The 18749-nt window shown below is 43.4% G+C and overlaps 1 protein-coding gene and 4 non-coding genes across 5 annotated transcripts in view; all 5 read right to left on the reverse strand.

Moving 5' to 3' along the window:
- The window catches only part of LOC137411810 (neutral amino acid transporter A-like), a 272303-nt gene that overhangs the window by 148821 nt on the left and 104733 nt on the right, over positions 1 to 18749 (reverse strand). The window lies entirely within an intron of this gene.
- On the reverse strand, positions 4235 to 4398 carry LOC144893748 (U1 spliceosomal RNA). The gene has a single exon (XR_013624644.1). It is a non-coding gene; the product is annotated as a U1 spliceosomal RNA (small nuclear RNA).
- Positions 8593 to 8756, reverse strand: LOC144893749 (U1 spliceosomal RNA). Its single transcript, XR_013624645.1, has one exon. It is a non-coding gene; the product is annotated as a U1 spliceosomal RNA (small nuclear RNA).
- On the reverse strand, positions 12951 to 13114 carry LOC144893750 (U1 spliceosomal RNA). Its single transcript, XR_013624646.1, has one exon. It is a non-coding gene; the product is annotated as a U1 spliceosomal RNA (small nuclear RNA).
- LOC144893751 (U1 spliceosomal RNA) lies at positions 18491 to 18654 on the reverse strand. Its single transcript, XR_013624647.1, has one exon. It is a non-coding gene; the product is annotated as a U1 spliceosomal RNA (small nuclear RNA).

An 18749-nucleotide genomic window follows, 5' to 3' on the forward strand; every position in this document is an offset into this window, starting at 1 on the left:
CTTTATATATATAGAAGGTGTGCTGTAGTCAGAAGCGCTAGAAGCGCTGCGCTCCCTCCCTTCGAATCCCTCTCTCTTCTGCTAGTGCTAATAATACGCTAATTTTAAAACCCGAAATTTTTTAAATGTTTATGTCTCCGTGACATTCCTGGGACCATCCCGAGTCGAACAGTACTTTCCGCTCGCAAATCCGTCCACGGGTTCTCGAGATCTTAGAGATCATAGATAGAGGCCAACTCTACTTTATATATATAGATTTAGCGACTGGATGCCTTCCGAGGAAGCCGAAATGTCATGACGCTGGCCTGACGTCATGACGCCACCGTGACGTTGTGACGCTAAGTACTGTATCAACGCATGACGCATGATATTGAGTCGCGATTTTCGCGATCTTGTAACAATAATCTATTTGAAGTTACTCCATCGCACATGGATCCTTGTGTTCATAGTTGATGGATGATTAAGACGAGTCGATGTAGGAAAAGGTTTTGAACTTTCTGGTTGAGTTTGCGGATGCGATTGTGTGGACAGTCCAGACCACTGAGCTGTGTCATCGTGGGAACTCCCAGCCGATGAGAGTACGTTTGCTGGTGGGCGCGAGGCCGCCATATTGGGACTCCCTACGGACCGAAAATTCCACAGTAAATAAACAACGTGGAATAAACATGAATGATTAGCAGGTTGTTTTCGTTTTTATAGCGCTTTTTCATGTCGTCGTGATTACGAAGAGCAGGTTTTAAAATAAACTGAGTTTTGTTTTATCGGGCGTTTTTCCTGTTATGGTGAGTACCAAGATGGCGGCCGGCGACTTCAGTTTTTTCAGCAAACCAGTGATCCGGTTATATTTAGATCAGTGGTCCCAACCACTGATCTCTGTACTAACTGGATAGGAAGGGAAGCTCATTTTTGAAGGCATTTGTCCGCCATCTTTGCTCCCCCACGATTCTCCAAAACGAATGTCATTTGCCGATGTAATGTGATTCCTCTTCTTCATTCAAATCGACCGCTGCGGTTTTTATAACCGTAAGCAGCGCATGATGGCATTTCATCAATCCTGTAATAATGCTTTTTCAACCCTGGAACGGATTAAAATCAATTCGGAATGGAATAAAATAAAGTGGGAAGGTGGAATTTTCGTAGGAAATATGCTGATAATTAAATATTAAATTCTTTAAATTCCCTCTAATTAAATATTAAATATTAAATAAATTAAATATTCCAATAATAAAGGATAATATTAAATATTAAATAATTAAATAATTAAATTAAATATTAAATAATATTAATATTAAATATTAATAGTAATTAAATATTCTTTAAAAATTTAAAGAATAGGAAAATAGGACTGCGTTTACTTTTTCATGACTGATAATATAACATGGATCTGCAAAATAAATTGGGATGTGAATACTTGTATACGTACCATATTTGTGGTCAAGTGTTCGTTTTGTTTTTTCATTCCACATGGCACAATATTCTTACTGAAGTGAGTACCATTGAAAATAAATTGCATCCATTTATCAAAGAATCAGAATAGTATTGTAACGAATTTGAGAAGTGTAACGGTTTTGAGAAGTGTAACAATTTTGGAGAAAGTGTAACGAATGTGAAAAGTATGGTTTTGTTGTGTGTAACACCCTCGTAATGTAAATAATGGTCGCAGCCGTCCTCCTAGTTAATTCCATGAAACTTACACACAGGCCACGATATATCTTTTTTAATAGTTTATTTCCTTATTCTATGTAGGCTAAATATGTGTTTCCCACTAGATTGACTCTGCATTGCATCAAACGAAATAAAGCGTAGGCCCCTCCGATGATCCATGGCAGCTCAAGTGCCAGGGATTCCCCCACTTGAGCTTTCACAGCAAACGTTTATTGCAGTACTGAACTGCTGTGCAACGTGACGGCGCAGTACCTGCAGCTGCTGACCGGTTTTCGCCATTTGCGGCCATTACGAACAAGGGGAGTGGCTAGAGAAGACGGGTCGCCCCCCTCGTCATAGGGGGGAGGAGTAAGTCGGCCCCGCTCATCCAACCCAGAACAAGGGGTTTGGCTAAGAGAGGGCGGAGCGGGAACCCCCGAGAAAGTGCGCGAAGGTTCGGTGAGAAAACCAATATAAGTCGCCGCGGGACGCACTCCACTGGCTTGCTCTTGCTCCTCTTGCTCTTGCTCTTGCCCCTCCAGCTCTTGCTCTGACCCCGTCCTCTTGCTTGCTGTCGCTCGTTGTTGCTGGGGAGAAGGAAGACGCCTGAACGAGCAGGTGTGTGCGAGCCATCGTGCGACCAGCTGCGCTGCAGCTAAGCGGGCAGCTAAGGGGCCGCAGGCCACGAAAAGGACGCGCCAGGCAGCAATCCACGCTGGACCCTCCATTGCCTCCCAAAACAACCATCCATCCTCAAGCCATACCTGCCTGCAATATCCCCCGTGTAAGTGTGAACGTCGTCTGTCCTAATCGTTGTCCTGGGGTTAAGTAAATTGACTAGTATAAGCTAACGATTCACTGTGTGACTGCTTCTTCCATCCATTGTTTGTAAATAATTTTGATCGCTCCTTCTTTTTGCTTGTGTGTATAATAAATCCTGTTATTCCTCCGTACTCTGTCTTCTTCTCTCTTCCTTCTCTTTCGGTCGCTTTAGAGGTTTCCAAATTGAATATCTGTGGTGCGATCTGGTCAACGTTGGGGGAGTCGGGCCAATCGGGGATCCTGTAACGGTCGCGGTGGACCATCCGCTCGGCCCAAAGTAACATCTAAACCGCGTCTGTAACAGTATAGTGAAAACAAACTTCTGAGTTATACTTCTGGGCAGAGAAACATGATGGTCAATGGTCATAGTAAATATTTTTGTTATTCTCCTCCAAGACACGTCAGGATATTGCGAAATTATGACAAATTATAATTACAGAATATAAAATAGCAACATGTGTGCACTGTATCATGTGTGTTCTATAATCTCACTGGTGCTTGAACAAAATCAGTTTGGACATCTGCTTCCTGACTTTCTCTCCGGTGATGGCTTCCGTCTCCTTTTTCCCAAGATGAAAGAGTTTGATTCGACAATAACAAGAAGCTGCTATCTTCACGAGCTTGTGAATATGATTATCTTCCACTGCAGTTTCAAACTGGTGTGAGTGCAGTTCAGGAAATAAGTCCATATGAACAGCACGGTATTGCTCATAACAGCCATGGATACTGCAGCTGAAATGCCGGATCCTTGAGAAAGATTCCCATTTGTCTTCTTCAGTAGTCGTTGAAAACAATGTTTTGTTTTGTTTTTGAAAACAATTTTTCGAGTGTTTTATTGAAATTTCGATTAAATTATTTTATAAAATATAGCAGGCATTGTCTTTTGATAAAGACAATGAACGGACGCAGATTTTCTGGGGGAACCAATATGGCGACGAATATACTTGCGGTGACTTCACAGCGAATGGACCGATTGGCGTTGATTTGGCGTCGAGCCTCCAATCCAGTTTGTGTAGAGATCAGTGGGTGAGACGGACACAGAGTCCAGGAGCAAGCTCAAGTTAAAGGAGCAGGAAAGTTCCGACCAAAAATTAAAAGCCAAAGCTATGCGAAGCATGTGGGGGAAAATGTATCACTTTTGTCCAGAACGTCCACATCCATTTGCTAAGCTGCCTTACTAAGAGCTACATCCATTTGCTAAGCTGCCTTACTAATAGCTACAGCCATTTGCTAAGCGGCCTTACTAATAGCTACATCCATTTGCTAAGCTGCCTTACTAATAGCTACATCCACTCGCTAAGCTGCCTTACTAATAGCTACATCCACTTGCTAAGCTGCCTTACTAATAGCTACATCCACTCGCTAAGCTGCCTTACTAATAGCTACATCCACTTGCTAATAGCTACATCCACTCGCTAAGCTGCCTTACTAATAGCTACATCCACTCGCTAAGCTGCCTTACTAATAGCTACATCCACTTGATAAGCGGCCTTACCAATAGCTACAGCCACTTGCTAAGCTGCCTTACTAAGAGCTACATCCATTTGCTAAGCGGCCTTACTAATATCTACAGCCACTTGCTAAGCTGCCTTACTAATAGCTACAGCCACTTGCTAAGCGGCCTTACTAATAGCTACATCCATTTGCTAAGCTGCCTTAGTAACAGCGACATCCATTTGCTAAGCTGCCTTACTAAGAGCTACATCCACTCGCTAAGCTGCCTTACTAATAGCTACATCCACAATTAATCTGTTTTTAGTTTAACAATCAGGGGATAGCGCGAACGCAGTCCCCCACTACCACAAATTGTACAGTCGAGTTTCCCACATTTGGGGAAATCGCAAGGGTCAACCCACCCGGAGTGCAATGGGTGGACCTCGCCCTGAGAACACCACCTTAATGATCATGGTATTTCTCCTGTCAGGTAAGTATGAGTTGTTTACCCCACGGTCTCCCTTGTCCTAGTGCGAGCACCGCCTTACTTTACCAGGACGTATTCAACACTTTTCCCTGAATATCTATTTAAATGGTGAATTTTGCACGATATTTGTAAACAAATCCTAATTGTAATATTAGGTTCGATATTATGATTTATTTATTTGGATAATTTCTCGCTTTGCTGCTGAGATTGGAGCAGATTATAAACGATTTAGCGACTGGATGCCTTCCGAGGAAGCCGAAATGTCATGACGCTGGCCTGACGTCATGACGCCACCGTGACGTTGTGACGCTAAGTACTGTATCAACGCATGACGCATGATATTGAGTCGCGATTTTCGCGATCTTGTAACAATAATCTATTTGAAGTTACTCCATCGCACATGGATCCTTGTGTTCATAGTTGATGGATGATTAAGACGAGTCGATGTAGGAAAAGGTTTTGAACTTTCTGGTTGAGTTTGCGGATGCGATTGTGTGGACAGTCCAGACCACTGAGCTGTGTCATCGTGGGAACTCCCAGCCGATGAGAGTACGTTTGCTGGTGGGCGCGAGGCCGCCATATTGGGACTCCCTACGGACCGAAAATTCCACAGTAAATAAACAACGTGGAATAAACATGAATGATTAGCAGGTTGTTTTCGTTTTTATAGCGCTTTTTCATGTCGTCGTGATTACGAAGAGCAGGTTTTAAAATAAACTGAGTTTTGTTTTATCGGGCGTTTTTCCTGTTATGGTGAGTACCAAGATGGCGGCCGGCGACTTCAGTTTTTTCAGCAAACCAGTGATCCGGTTATATTTAGATCAGTGGTCCCAACCACTGATCTCTGTACTAACCGGATAGGAAGGGAAGCTCATTTTTGAAGGCATTTGTCCGCCATCTTTGCTCCCCCACGATTCTCCAAAACGAATGTCATTTGCCGATGTAATGTGATTCCTCTACTTCATTCAAATCGACCGCTGCGGTTTTTATAACCGTAAGCAGCGCATGATGGCATTTCATCAATCCTGTAATAATGCTTTTTCAACCCTGGAACGGATTAAAATCAATTCGGAATGGAATAAAATAAAGTGGGAAGGTGGAATTTTCGTAGGAAATATGCTGATAATTAAATATTAAATTCTTTAAATTCCCTCTAATTAAATATTAAATATTAAATAAATTAAATATTCCAATAATAAAGGATAATATTAAATATTAAATAATTAAATAATTAAATTAAATATTAAATAATATTAATATTAAATATTAATAGTAATTAAATATTCTTTAAAAATTTAAAGAATAGGAAAATAGGACTGCGTTTACTTTTTCATGACTGATAATATAACATGGATCTGCAAAATAAATTGGGATGTGAATACTTGTATACGTACCATATTTGTGGTCAAGTGTTCGTTTTGTTTTTTCATTCCACATGGCACAATATTCTTACTGAAGTGAGTACCATTGAAAATAAATTGCATCCATTTATCAAAGAATCAGAATAGTATTGTAACGAATTTGAGAAGTGTAACGGTTTTGAGAAGTGTAACAATTTTGGAGAAAGTGTAACGAATGTGAAAAGTATGGTTTTGTTGTGTGTAACACCCTCGTAATGTAAATAATGGTCGCAGCCGTCCTCCTAGTTAATTCCATGAAACTTACACACAGGCCACGATATATCTTTTTAAATAGTTTATTTCCTTATTCTATGTAGGCTAAATATGTGTTTCCCACTAGATTGACTCTGCATTGCATCAAACGAAATAAAGCGTAGGCCCCTCCGATGATCCATGGCAGCTCAAGTGCCAGGGATTCCCCCACTTGAGCTTTCACAGCAAACGTTTATTGCAGTACTGAACTGCTGTGCAACGTGACGGCGCAGTACCTGCAGCTGCTGACCGGTTTTCGCCATTTGCGGCCATTACGAACAAGGGGAGTGGCTAGAGAAGACGGGTCGCCCCCCTCGTCATAGGGGGGAGGAGTAAGTCGGCCCCGCTCATCCAACCCAGAACAAGGGGTTTGGCTAAGAGAGGGCGGAGCGGGAACCCCCGAGAAAGTGCGCGAAGGTTCGGTGAGAAAACCAATATAAGTCGCCGCGGGACGCACTCCACTGGCTTGCTCTTGCTCCTCTTGCTCTTGCTCTTGCCCCTCCAGCTCTTGCTCTGACCCCGTCCTCTTGCTTGCTGTCGCTCGTTGTTGCTGGGGAGAAGGAAGACGCCTGAACGAGCAGGTGTGTGCGAGCCATCGTGCGACCAGCTGCGCTGCAGCTAAGCGGGCAGCTAAGGGGCCGCAGGCCACGAAAAGGACGCGCCAGGCAGCAATCCACGCTGGACCCTCCATTGCCTCCCAAAACAACCATCCATCCTCAAGCCATACCTGCCTGCAATATCCCCCGTGTAAGTGTGAACGTCGTCTGTCCTAATCGTTGTCCTGGGGTTAAGTAAATTGACTAGTATAAGCTAACGATTCACTGTGTGACTGCTTCTTCCATCCATTGTTTGTAAATAATTTTGATCGCTCCTTCTTTTTGCTTGTGTGTATAATAAATCCTGTTATTCCTCCGTACTCTGTCTTCTTCTCTCTTCCTTCTCTTTCGGTCGCTTTAGAGGTTTCCAAATTGAATATCTGTGGTGCGATCTGGTCAACGTTGGGGGAGTCGGGCCAATCGGGGATCCTGTAACGGTCGCGGTGGACCATCCGCTCGGCCCAAAGTAACATCTAAACCGCGTCTGTAACAGTATAGTGAAAACAAACTTCTGAGTTATACTTCTGGGCAGAGAAACATGATGGTCAATGGTCATAGTAAATATTTTTGTTATTCTCCTCCAAGACACGTCAGGATATTGCGAAATTATGACAAATTATAATTACAGAATATAAAATAGCAACATGTGTGCACTGTATCATGTGTGTTCTATAATCTCACTGGTGCTTGAACAAAATCAGTTTGGACATCTGCTTCCTGACTTTCTCTCCGGTGATGGCTTCCGTCTCCTTTTTCCCAAGATGAAAGAGTTTGATTCGACAATAACAAGAAGCTGCTATCTTCACGAGCTTGTGAATATGATTATCTTCCACTGCAGTTTCAAACTGGTGTGAGTGCAGTTCAGGAAATAAGTCCATATGAACAGCACGGTATTGCTCATAACAGCCATGGATACTGCAGCTGAAATGCCGGATCCTTGAGAAAGATTCCCATTTGTCTTCTTCAGTAGTCGTTGAAAACAATGTTTTGTTTTGTTTTTGAAAACAATTTTTCGAGTGTTTTATTGAAATTTCGATTAAATTATTTTATAAAATATAGCAGGCATTGTCTTTTGATAAAGACAATGAACGGACGCAGATTTTCTGGGGGAACCAATATGGCGACGAATATACTTGCGGTGACTTCACAGCGAATGGACCGATTGGCGTTGATTTGGCGTCGAGCCTCCAATCCAGTTTGTGTAGAGATCAGTGGGTGAGACGGACACAGAGTCCAGGAGCAAGCTCAAGTTAAAGGAGCAGGAAAGTTCCGACCAAAAATTAAAAGCCAAAGCTATGCGAAGCATGTGGGGGAAAATGTATCACTTTTGTCCAGAACGTCCACATCCATTTGCTAAGCTGCCTTACTAAGAGCTACATCCATTTGCTAAGCTGCCTTACTAATAGCTACAGCCATTTGCTAAGCGGCCTTACTAATAGCTACATCCATTTGCTAAGCTGCCTTACTAATAGCTACATCCACTCGCTAAGCTGCCTTACTAATAGCTACATCCACTTGCTAAGCTGCCTTACTAATAGCTACATCCACTCGCTAAGCTGCCTTACGAATAGCTACATCCACTTGCTAATAGCTACATCCACTCGCTAAGCTGCCTTACTAATAGCTACATCCACTCGCTAAGCTGCCTTACTAATAGCTACATCCACTTGATAAGCGGCCTTACCAATAGCTACAGCCACTTGCTAAGCTGCCTTACTAAGAGCTACATCCATTTGCTAAGCGGCCTTACTAATATCTACAGCCACTTGCTAAGCTGCCTTACTAATAGCTACAGCCACTTGCTAAGCGGCCTTACTAATAGCTACATCCATTTGCTAAGCTGCCTTAGTAACAGCGACATCCATTTGCTAAGCTGCCTTACTAAGAGCTACATCCACTCGCTAAGCTGCCTTACTAATAGCTACATCCACAATTAATCTGTTTTTAGTTTAACAATCAGGGGATAGCGCGAACGCAGTCCCCCACTACCACAAATTGTACAGTCGAGTTTCCCACATTTGGGGAAATCGCAAGGGTCAACCCACCCGGAGTGCAATGGGTGGACCTCGCCCTGAGAACACCACCTTAATGATCATGGTATTTCTCCTGTCAGGTAAGTATGAGTTGTTTACCCCACGGTCTCCCTTGTCCTAGTGCGAGCACCGCCTTACTTTACCAGGACGTATTCAACACTTTTCCCTGAATATCTATTTAAATGGTGAATTTTGCACGATATTTGTAAACAAATCCTAATTGTAATATTAGGTTCGATATTATGATTTATTTATTTGGATAATTTCTCGCTTTGCTGCTGAGATTGGAGCAGATTATAAACGATTTAGCGACTGGATGCCTTCCGAGGAAGCCGAAATGTCATGACGCTGGCCTGACGTCATGACGCCACCGTGACGTTGTGACGCTAAGTACTGTATCAACGCATGACGCATGATATTGAGTCGCGATTTTCGCGATCTTGTAACAATAATCTATTTGAAGTTACTCCATCGCACATGGATCCTTGTGTTCATAGTTGATGGATGATTAAGACGAGTCGATGTAGGAAAAGGTTTTGAACTTTCTGGTTGAGTTTGCGGATGCGATTGTGTGGACAGTCCAGACCACTGAGCTGTGTCATCGTGGGAACTCCCAGCCGATGAGAGTACGTTTGCTGGTGGGCGCGAGGCCGCCATATTGGGACTCCCTACGGACCGAAAATTCCACAGTAAATAAACAACGTGGAATAAACATGAATGATTAGCAGGTTGTTTTCGTTTTTATAGCGCTTTTTCATGTCGTCGTGATTACGAAGAGCAGGTTTTAAAATAAACTGAGTTTTGTTTTATCGGGCGTTTTTCCTGTTATGGTGAGTACCAAGATGGCGGCCGGCGACTTCAGTTTTTTCAGCAAACCAGTGATCCGGTTATATTTAGATCAGTGGTCCCAACCACTGATCTCTGTACTAACTGGATAGGAAGGGAAGCTCATTTTTGAAGGCATTTGTCCGCCATCTTTGCTCCCCCACGATTCTCCAAAACGAATGTCATTTGCCGATGTAATGTGATTCCTCTTCTTCATTCAAATCGACCGCTGCGGTTTTTATAACCGTAAGCAGCGCATGATGGCATTTCATCAATCCTGTAATAATGCTTTTTCAACCCTGGAACGGATTAAAATCAATTCGGAATGGAATAAAATAAAGTGGGAAGGTGGAATTTTCGTAGGAAATATGCTGATAATTAAATATTAAATTCTTTAAATTCCCTCTAATTAAATATTAAATATTAAATAAATTAAATATTCCAATAATAAAGGATAATATTAAATATTAAATAATTAAATAATTAAATTAAATATTAAATAATATTAATATTAAATATTAATAGTAATTAAATATTCTTTAAAAATTTAAAGAATAGGAAAATAGGACTGCGTTTACTTTTTCATGACTGATAATATAACATGGATCTGCAAAATAAATTGGGATGTGAATACTTGTATACGTACCATATTTGTGGTCAAGTGTTCGTTTTGTTTTTTCATTCCACATGGCACAATATTCTTACTGAAGTGAGTACCATTGAAAATAAATTGCATCCATTTATCAAAGAATCAGAATAGTATTGTAACGAATTTGAGAAGTGTAACGGTTTTGAGAAGTGTAACAATTTTGGAGAAAGTGTAACGAATGTGAAAAGTATGGTTTTGTTGTGTGTAACACCCTCGTAATGTAAATAATGGTCGCAGCCGTCCTCCTAGTTAATTCCATGAAACTTACACACAGGCCACGATATATCTTTTTAAATAGTTTATTTCCTTATTCTATGTAGGCTAAATATGTGTTTCCCACTAGATTGACTCTGCATTGCATCAAACGAAATAAAGCGTAGGCCCCTCCGATGATCCATGGCAGCTCAAGTGCCAGGGATTCCCCCACTTGAGCTTTCACAGCAAACGTTTATTGCAGTACTGAACTGCTGTGCAACGTGACGGCGCAGTACCTGCAGCTGCTGACCGGTTTTCGCCATTTGCGGCCATTACGAACAAGGGGAGTGGCTAGAGAAGACGGGTCGCCCCCCTCGTCATAGGGGGGAGGAGTAAGTCGGCCCCGCTCATCCAACCCAGAACAAGGGGTTTGGCTAAGAGAGGGCGGAGCGGGAACCCCCGAGAAAGTGCGCGAAGGTTCGGTGAGAAAACCAATATAAGTCGCCGCGGGACGCACTCCACTGGCTTGCTCTTGCTCCTCTTGCTCTTGCTCTTGCCCCTCCAGCTCTTGCTCTGACCCCGTCCTCTTGCTTGCTGTCGCTCGTTGTTGCTGGGGAGAAGGAAGACGCCTGAACGAGCAGGTGTGTGCGAGCCATCGTGCGACCAGCTGCGCTGCAGCTAAGCGGGCAGCTAAGGGGCCGCAGGCCACGAAAAGGACGCGCCAGGCAGCAATCCACGCTGGACCCTCCATTGCCTCCCAAAACAACCATCCATCCTCAAGCCATACCTGCCTGCAATATCCCCCGTGTAAGTGTGAACGTCGTCTGTCCTAATCGTTGTCCTGGGGTTAAGTAAATTGACTAGTATAAGCTAACGATTCACTGTGTGACTGCTTCTTCCATCCATTGTTTGTAAATAATTTTGATCGCTCCTTCTTTTTGCTTGTGTGTATAATAAATCCTGTTATTCCTCCGTACTCTGTCTTCTTCTCTCTTCCTTCTCTTTCGGTCGCTTTAGAGGTTTCCAAATTGAATATCTGTGGTGCGATCTGGTCAACGTTGGGGGAGTCGGGCCAATCGGGGATCCTGTAACGGTCGCGGTGGACCATCCGCTCGGCCCAAAGTAACATCTAAACCGCGTCTGTAACAGTATAGTGAAAACAAACTTCTGAGTTATACTTCTGGGCAGAGAAACATGATGGTCAATGGTCATAGTAAATATTTTTGTTATTCTCCTCCAAGACACGTCAGGATATTGCGAAATTATGACAAATTATAATTACAGAATATAAAATAGCAACATGTGTGCACTGTATCATGTGTGTTCTATAATCTCACTGGTGCTTGAACAAAATCAGTTTGGACATCTGCTTCCTGACTTTCTCTCCGGTGATGGCTTCCGTCTCCTTTTTCCCAAGATGAAAGAGTTTGATTCGACAATAACAAGAAGCTGCTATCTTCACGAGCTTGTGAATATGATTATCTTCCACTGCAGTTTCAAACTGGTGTGAGTGCAGTTCAGGAAATAAGTCCATATGAACAGCACGGTATTGCTCATAACAGCCATGGATACTGCAGCTGAAATGCCGGATCCTTGAGAAAGATTCCCATTTGTCTTCTTCAGTAGTCGTTGAAAACAATGTTTTGTTTTGTTTTTGAAAACAATTTTTCGAGTGTTTTATTGAAATTTCGATTAAATTATTTTATAAAATATAGCAGGCATTGTCTTTTGATAAAGACAATGAACGGACGCAGATTTTCTGGGGGAACCAATATGGCGACGAATATACTTGCGGTGACTTCACAGCGAATGGACCGATTGGCGTTGATTTGGCGTCGAGCCTCCAATCCAGTTTGTGTAGAGATCAGTGGGTGAGACGGACACAGAGTCCAGGAGCAAGCTCAAGTTAAAGGAGCAGGAAAGTTCCGACCAAAAATTAAAAGCCAAAGCTATGCGAAGCATGTGGGGGAAAATGTATCACTTTTGTCCAGAACGTCCACATCCATTTGCTAAGCTGCCTTACTAAGAGCTACATCCATTTGCTAAGCTGCCTTACTAATAGCTACAGCCATTTGCTAAGCGGCCTTACTAATAGCTACATCCATTTGCTAAGCTGCCTTACTAATAGCTACATCCACTCGCTAAGCTGCCTTACTAATAGCTACATCCACTTGCTAAGCTGCCTTACTAATAGCTACATCCACTCGCTAAGCTGCCTTACTAATAGCTACATCCACTTGCTAATAGCTACATCCACTCGCTAAGCTGCCTTACTAATAGCTACATCCACTCGCTAAGCTGCCTTACTAATAGCTACATCCACTTGATAAGCGGCCTTACCAATAGCTACAGCCACTTGCTAAGCTGCCTTACTAAGAGCTACATCCATTTGCTAAGCGGCCTTACTAATATCTACAGCCACTTGCTAAGCTGCCTTACTAATAGCTACAGCCACTTGCTAAGCGGCCTTACTAATAGCTACATCCATTTGCTAAGCTGCCTTAGTAACAGCGACATCCATTTGCTAAGCTGCCTTACTAAGAGCTACATCCACTCGCTAAGCTGCCTTACTAATAGCTACATCCACAATTAATCTGTTTTTAGTTTAACAATCAGGGGATAGCGCGAACGCAGTCCCCCACTACCACAAATTGTACAGTCGAGTTTCCCACATTTGGGGAAATCGCAAGGGTCAACCCACCCGGAGTGCAATGGGTGGACCTCGCCCTGAGAACACCACCTTAATGATCATGGTATTTCTCCTGTCAGGTAAGTATGAGTTGTTTACCCCACGGTCTCCCTTGTCCTAGTGCGAGCACCGCCTTACTTTACCAGGACGTATTCAACACTTTTCCCTGAATATCTATTTAAATGGTGAATTTTGCACGATATTTGTAAACAAATCCTAATTGTAATATTAGGTTCGATATTATGATTTATTTATTTGGATAATTTCTCGCTTTGCTGCTGAGATTGGAGCAGATTATAAACGACTAGCAGAGGTACCCGGCTTTGCACGGGCAGTGGGAGGAGGAGGGGAGGGGGAAGAGGAGGGGAGGGGAACGGGGGGGGAGGGGGGGAGGGGGGAAGCGGGGAGGAGGAGGGGAGGGGGAAGAGGAGGGGAGGGGAATGGGGGGGAGGGGGGAAGGGGGGGAGGGGGGGAGGGGAGAGGGGGGGAGGGAAGGGTGCGGGGGTGCCCAGGGGAAGAAGGGCCCCTCCCCTCCCCCTCCCCCCCCGTTCCCCTCCCCCTTCCCCCCTCCCCCATTCCCCCTCCCCCTCCCCCCTCCCATCCCCTTCCCCCTCGTTCCCCTCCCCTTCTCTTCCCCCTCCCCTCCTCCTCCCCCTTCACACCAGGGGGGTTGACTCAGCCTGTCATCCCACCGAGGTCGGAAGTCGGAACTCATTGTCGTCAAATAAATGTAGCCTGTATGTTTCACTCTTTGTCACATGCCGTTGGTCCCATGTCAATCGGATGAAGTTGAAAAATTAACGTTACGAAGGTTCTCTGGGACGTACTGATTCCGAATAATGAAGTTGAAAAATTAACGTTCCGAAATACGCTAATTACGCTAACAGAAGCGCTGGAGGGAGCACTGCGCTCCCTCCCTTAGATTCCCTCCCTCTTCTGCTAGCGCTAATTACGCGTAACACACTAATTTTAAAACCCGAAGTTTTTTTAATTTTAAGGTGTGCTGTAGTCAGAAGCGCTAGAAGCGCTGCGCTCCCTCCCTTCGAATCCCTCTCTCTTCTGCTAGTGCTAATAATACGCTAATTTTAAAACCCGAAATTTTTTTAATGTTTATGTCTCCGTGACATTCCTGGGACCATCCCGAGTCGAACAGTACTTTCCGCTCGCAAATCCGTCCACGGGTTCTCGAGATCTTAGAGATCATAGATACATAGATCAGGACCAACTCTACTTTATATATATAGAAGGTGTGCTGTAGTCAGAAGCGCTAGAAGCGCTGCGCTCCCTCCCTTCGAATCCCTCTCTCTTCTGCTAGTGCTAATAATACGCTAATTTTAAAACCCGAAATTTTTTAAATGTTTATGTCTCCGTGACATTCCTGGGACCATCCCGAGTCGAACAGTACTTTCCGCTCGCAAATCCGTCCACGGGTTCTCGAGATCTTAGAGATCATAGATAGAGGCCAACTCTACTTTATATATATAGATTTAGCGACTGGATGCCTTCCGAGGAAGCCGAAATGTCATGACGCTGGCCTGACGTCATGACGCCACCGTGACGTTGTGACGCTAAGTACTGTATCAACGCATGACGCATGATATTGAGTCGCGATTTTCGCGATCTTGTAACAATAATCTATTTGAAGTTACTCCATCGCACATGGATCCTTGTGTTCATAGTTGATGGATGATTAAGACGAGTCGATGTAGGAAAAGGTTTTGAACTTTCTGGTTGAGTTTGCGGATGCGATTGTGTGGACAGTCCAGACCACTGAGCTGTGTCATCGTGGGAACTCCCAGCCGATGAGAGTACGTTTGCTGGTGGGCGCGAGGCCGCCATATTGGGACTCCCTACGGACCGAAAATTCCACAGTAAATAAACAACGTGGAATAAACATGAATGATTAGCAGGTTGTTTTCGTTTTTATAGCGCTTTTTCATGTCGTCGTGATTACGAAGAGCAGGTTTTAAAATAAACTGAGTTTTGTTTTATCGGGCGTTTTTCCTGTTATGGTGAGTACCAAGATGGCGGCCGGCGACTTCAGTTTTTTCAGCAAACCAGTGATCCGGTTATATTTAGATCAGTGGTCCCAACCACTGATCTCTGTACTAACTGGATAGGAAGGGAAGCTCATTTTTGAAGGCATTTGTCCGCCATCTTTGCTCCCCCACGATTCTCCAAAACGAATGTCATTTGCCGATGTAATGTGATTCCTCTTCTTCATTCAAATCGACCGCTGCGGTTTTTATAACCGTAAGCAGCGCATGATGGCATTTCATCAATCCTGTAATAATGCTTTTTCAACCCTGGAACGGATTAAAATCAATTCGGAATGGAATAAAATAAAGTGGGAAGGTGGAATTTTCGTAGGAAATATGCTGATAATTAAATATTAAATTCTTTAAATTCCCTCTAATTAAATATTAAATATTAAATAAATTAAATATTCCAATAATAAAGGATAATATTAAATATAAAATAATTAAATAATTAAATTAAATATTAAATAATATTAATATTAAATATTAATAGTAATTAAATATTCTTTAAAAATTTAAAGAATAGGAAAATAGGACTGCGTTTACTTTTTCATGACTGATAATATAACATGGATCTGCAAAATAAATTGGGATGTGAATACTTGTATACGTACCATATTTGTGGTCAAGTGTTCGTTTTGTTTTTTCATTCCACATGGCACAATATTCTTACTGAAGTGAGTACCATTGAAAATAAATTGCATCCATTTATCAAAGAATCAGAATAGTATTGTAACGAATTTGAGAAGTGTAACGGTTTTGAGAAGTGTAACAATTTTGGAGAAAGTGTAACGAATGTGAAAAGTATGGTTTTGTTGTGTGTAACACCCTCGTAATGTAAATAATGGTCGCAGCCGTCCTCCTAGTTAATTCCATGAAACTTACACACAGGCCACGATATATCTTTTTAAATAGTTTATTTCCTTATTCTATGTAGGCTAAATATGTGTTTCCCACTAGATTGACTCTGCATTGCATCAAACGAAATAAAGCGTAGGCCCCTCCGATGATCCATGGCAGCTCAAGTGCCAGGGATTCCCCCACTTGAGCTTTCACAGCAAACGTTTATTGCAGTACTGAACTGCTGTGCAACGTGACGGCGCAGTACCTGCAGCTGCTGACCGGTTTTCGCCATTTGCGGCCATTACGAACAAGGGGAGTGGCTAGAGAAGACGGGTCGCCCCCCTCGTCATAGGGGGGAGGAGTAAGTCGGCCCCGCTCATCCAACCCAGAACAAGGGGTTTGGCTAAGAGAGGGCGGAGCGGGAACCCCCGAGAAAGTGCGCGAAGGTTCGGTGAGAAAACCAATATAAGTCGCCGCGGGACGCACTCCACTGGCTTGCTCTTGCTCCTCTTGCTCTTGCTCTTGCCCCTCCAGCTCTTGCTCTGACCCCGTCCTCTTGCTTGCTGTCGCTCGTTGTTGCTGGGGAGAAGGAAGACGCCTGAACGAGCAGGTGTGTGCGAGCCATCGTGCGACCAGCTGCGCTGCAGCTAAGCGGGCAGCTAAGGGGCCGCAGGCCACGAAAAGGACGCGCCAGGCAGCAATCCACGCTGGACCCTCCATTGCCTCCCAAAACAACCATCCATCCTCAAGCCATACCTGCCTGCAATATCCCCCGTGTAAGTGTGAACGTCGTCTGTCCTAATCGTTGTCCTGGGGTTAAGTAAATTGACTAGTATAAGCTAACGATTCACTGTGTGACTGCTTCTTCCATCCATTGTTTGTAAATAATTTTGATCGCTCCTTCTTTTTGCTTGTGTGTATAATAAATCCTGTTATTCCTCCGTACTCTGTCTTCTTCTCTCTTCCTTCTCTTTCGGTCGCTTTAGAGGTTTCCAAATTGAATATCTGTGGTGCGATCTGGTCAACGTTGGGGGAGTCGGGCCAATCGGGGATCCTGTAACGGTCGCGGTGGACCATCCGCTCGGCCCAAAGTAACATCTAAACCGCGTCTGTAACAGTATAGTGAAAACAAACTTCTGAGTTATACTTCTGGGCAGAGAAACATGATGGTCAATGGTCATAGTAAATATTTTTGTTATTCTCCTCCAAGACACGTCAGGATATTGCGAAATTATGACAAATTATAATTACAGAATATAAAATAGCAACATGTGTGCACTGTATCATGTGTGTTCTATAATCTCACTGGTGCTTGAACAAAATCAGTTTGGACATCTGCTTCCTGACTTTCTCTCCGGTGATGGCTTCCGTCTCCTTTTTCCCAAGATGAAAGAGTTTGATTCGACAATAACAAGAAGCTGCTATCTTCACGAGCTTGTGAATATGATTATCTTCCACTGCAGTTTCAAACTGGTGTGAGTGCAGTTCAGGAAATAAGTCCATATGAACAGCACGGTATTGCTCATAACAGCCATGGATACTGCAGCTGAAATGCCGGATCCTTGAGAAAGATTCCCATTTGTCTTCTTCAGTAGTCGTTGAAAACAATGTTTTGTTTTGTTTTTGAAAACAATTTTTCGAGTGTTTTATTGAAATTTCGATTAAATTATTTTATAAAATATAGCAGGCATTGTCTTTTGATAAAGACAATGAACGGACGCAGATTTTCTGGGGGAACCAATATGGCGACGAATATACTTGCGGTGACTTCACAGCGAATGGACCGATTGGCGTTGATTTGGCGTCGAGCCTCCAATCCAGTTTGTGTAGAGATCAGTGGGTGAGACGGACACAGAGTCCAGGAGCAAGCTCAAGTTAAAGGAGCAGGAAAGTTCCGACCAAAAATTAAAAGCCAAAGCTATGCGAAGCATGTGGGGGAAAATGTATCACTTTTGTCCAGAACGTCCACATCCATTTGCTAAGCTGCCTTACTAAGAGCTACATCCATTTGCTAAGCTGCCTTACTAATAGCTACAGCCATTTGCTAAGCGGCCTTACTAATAGCTACATCCATTTGCTAAGCTGCCTTACTAATAGCTACATCCACTCGCTAAGCTGCCTTACTAATAGCTACATCCACTTGCTAAGCTGCCTTACTAATAGCTACATCCACTCGCTAAGCTGCCTTACTAATAGCTACATCCACTTGCTAATAGCTACATCCACTCGCTAAGCTGCCTTACTAATAGCTACATCCACTCGCTAAGCTGCCTTACTAATAGCTACATCCACTTGATAAGCGGCCTTACCAATAGCTACAGCCACTTGCTAAGCTGCCTTACTAAGAGCTACATCCATTTGCTAAGCGGCCTTACTAATATCTACAGCCACTTGCTAAGCTGCCTTACTAATAGCTACAGCCACTTGCTAAGCGGCCTTACTAATAGCTACATCCATTTGCTAAGCTGCCTTAGTAACAGCGACATCCATTTGCTAAGCTGCCTTACTAAGAGCTACATCCACTCGCTAAGCTGCCTTACTAATAGCTACATCCACAATTAATCTGTTTTTAGTTTAACAATCAGGGGATAGCGCGAACGCAGTCCCCCACTACCACAAATTGTACAGTCGAGTTTCCCACATTTGGGGAAATCGCAAGGGTCAACCCACCCGGAGTGCAATGGGTGGACCTCGCCCTGAGAACACCACCTTAATGATCATGGTATTTCTCCTGTCAGGTAAGTATGAGTTGTTTACCCCACGGTCTCCCTTGTCCTAGTGCGAGCACCGCCTTACTTTACCAGGACGTATTCAACACTTTTCCCTGAATATCTATTTAAA

Source organism: Myxine glutinosa, chromosome 9, assembly GCF_964187855.1.
Source record: "Myxine glutinosa chromosome 9, kmMyxGlut1.1, whole genome shotgun sequence".
In the NCBI taxonomy this organism is placed as follows: Eukaryota; Metazoa; Chordata; class Myxini; order Myxiniformes; family Myxinidae; genus Myxine; species Myxine glutinosa.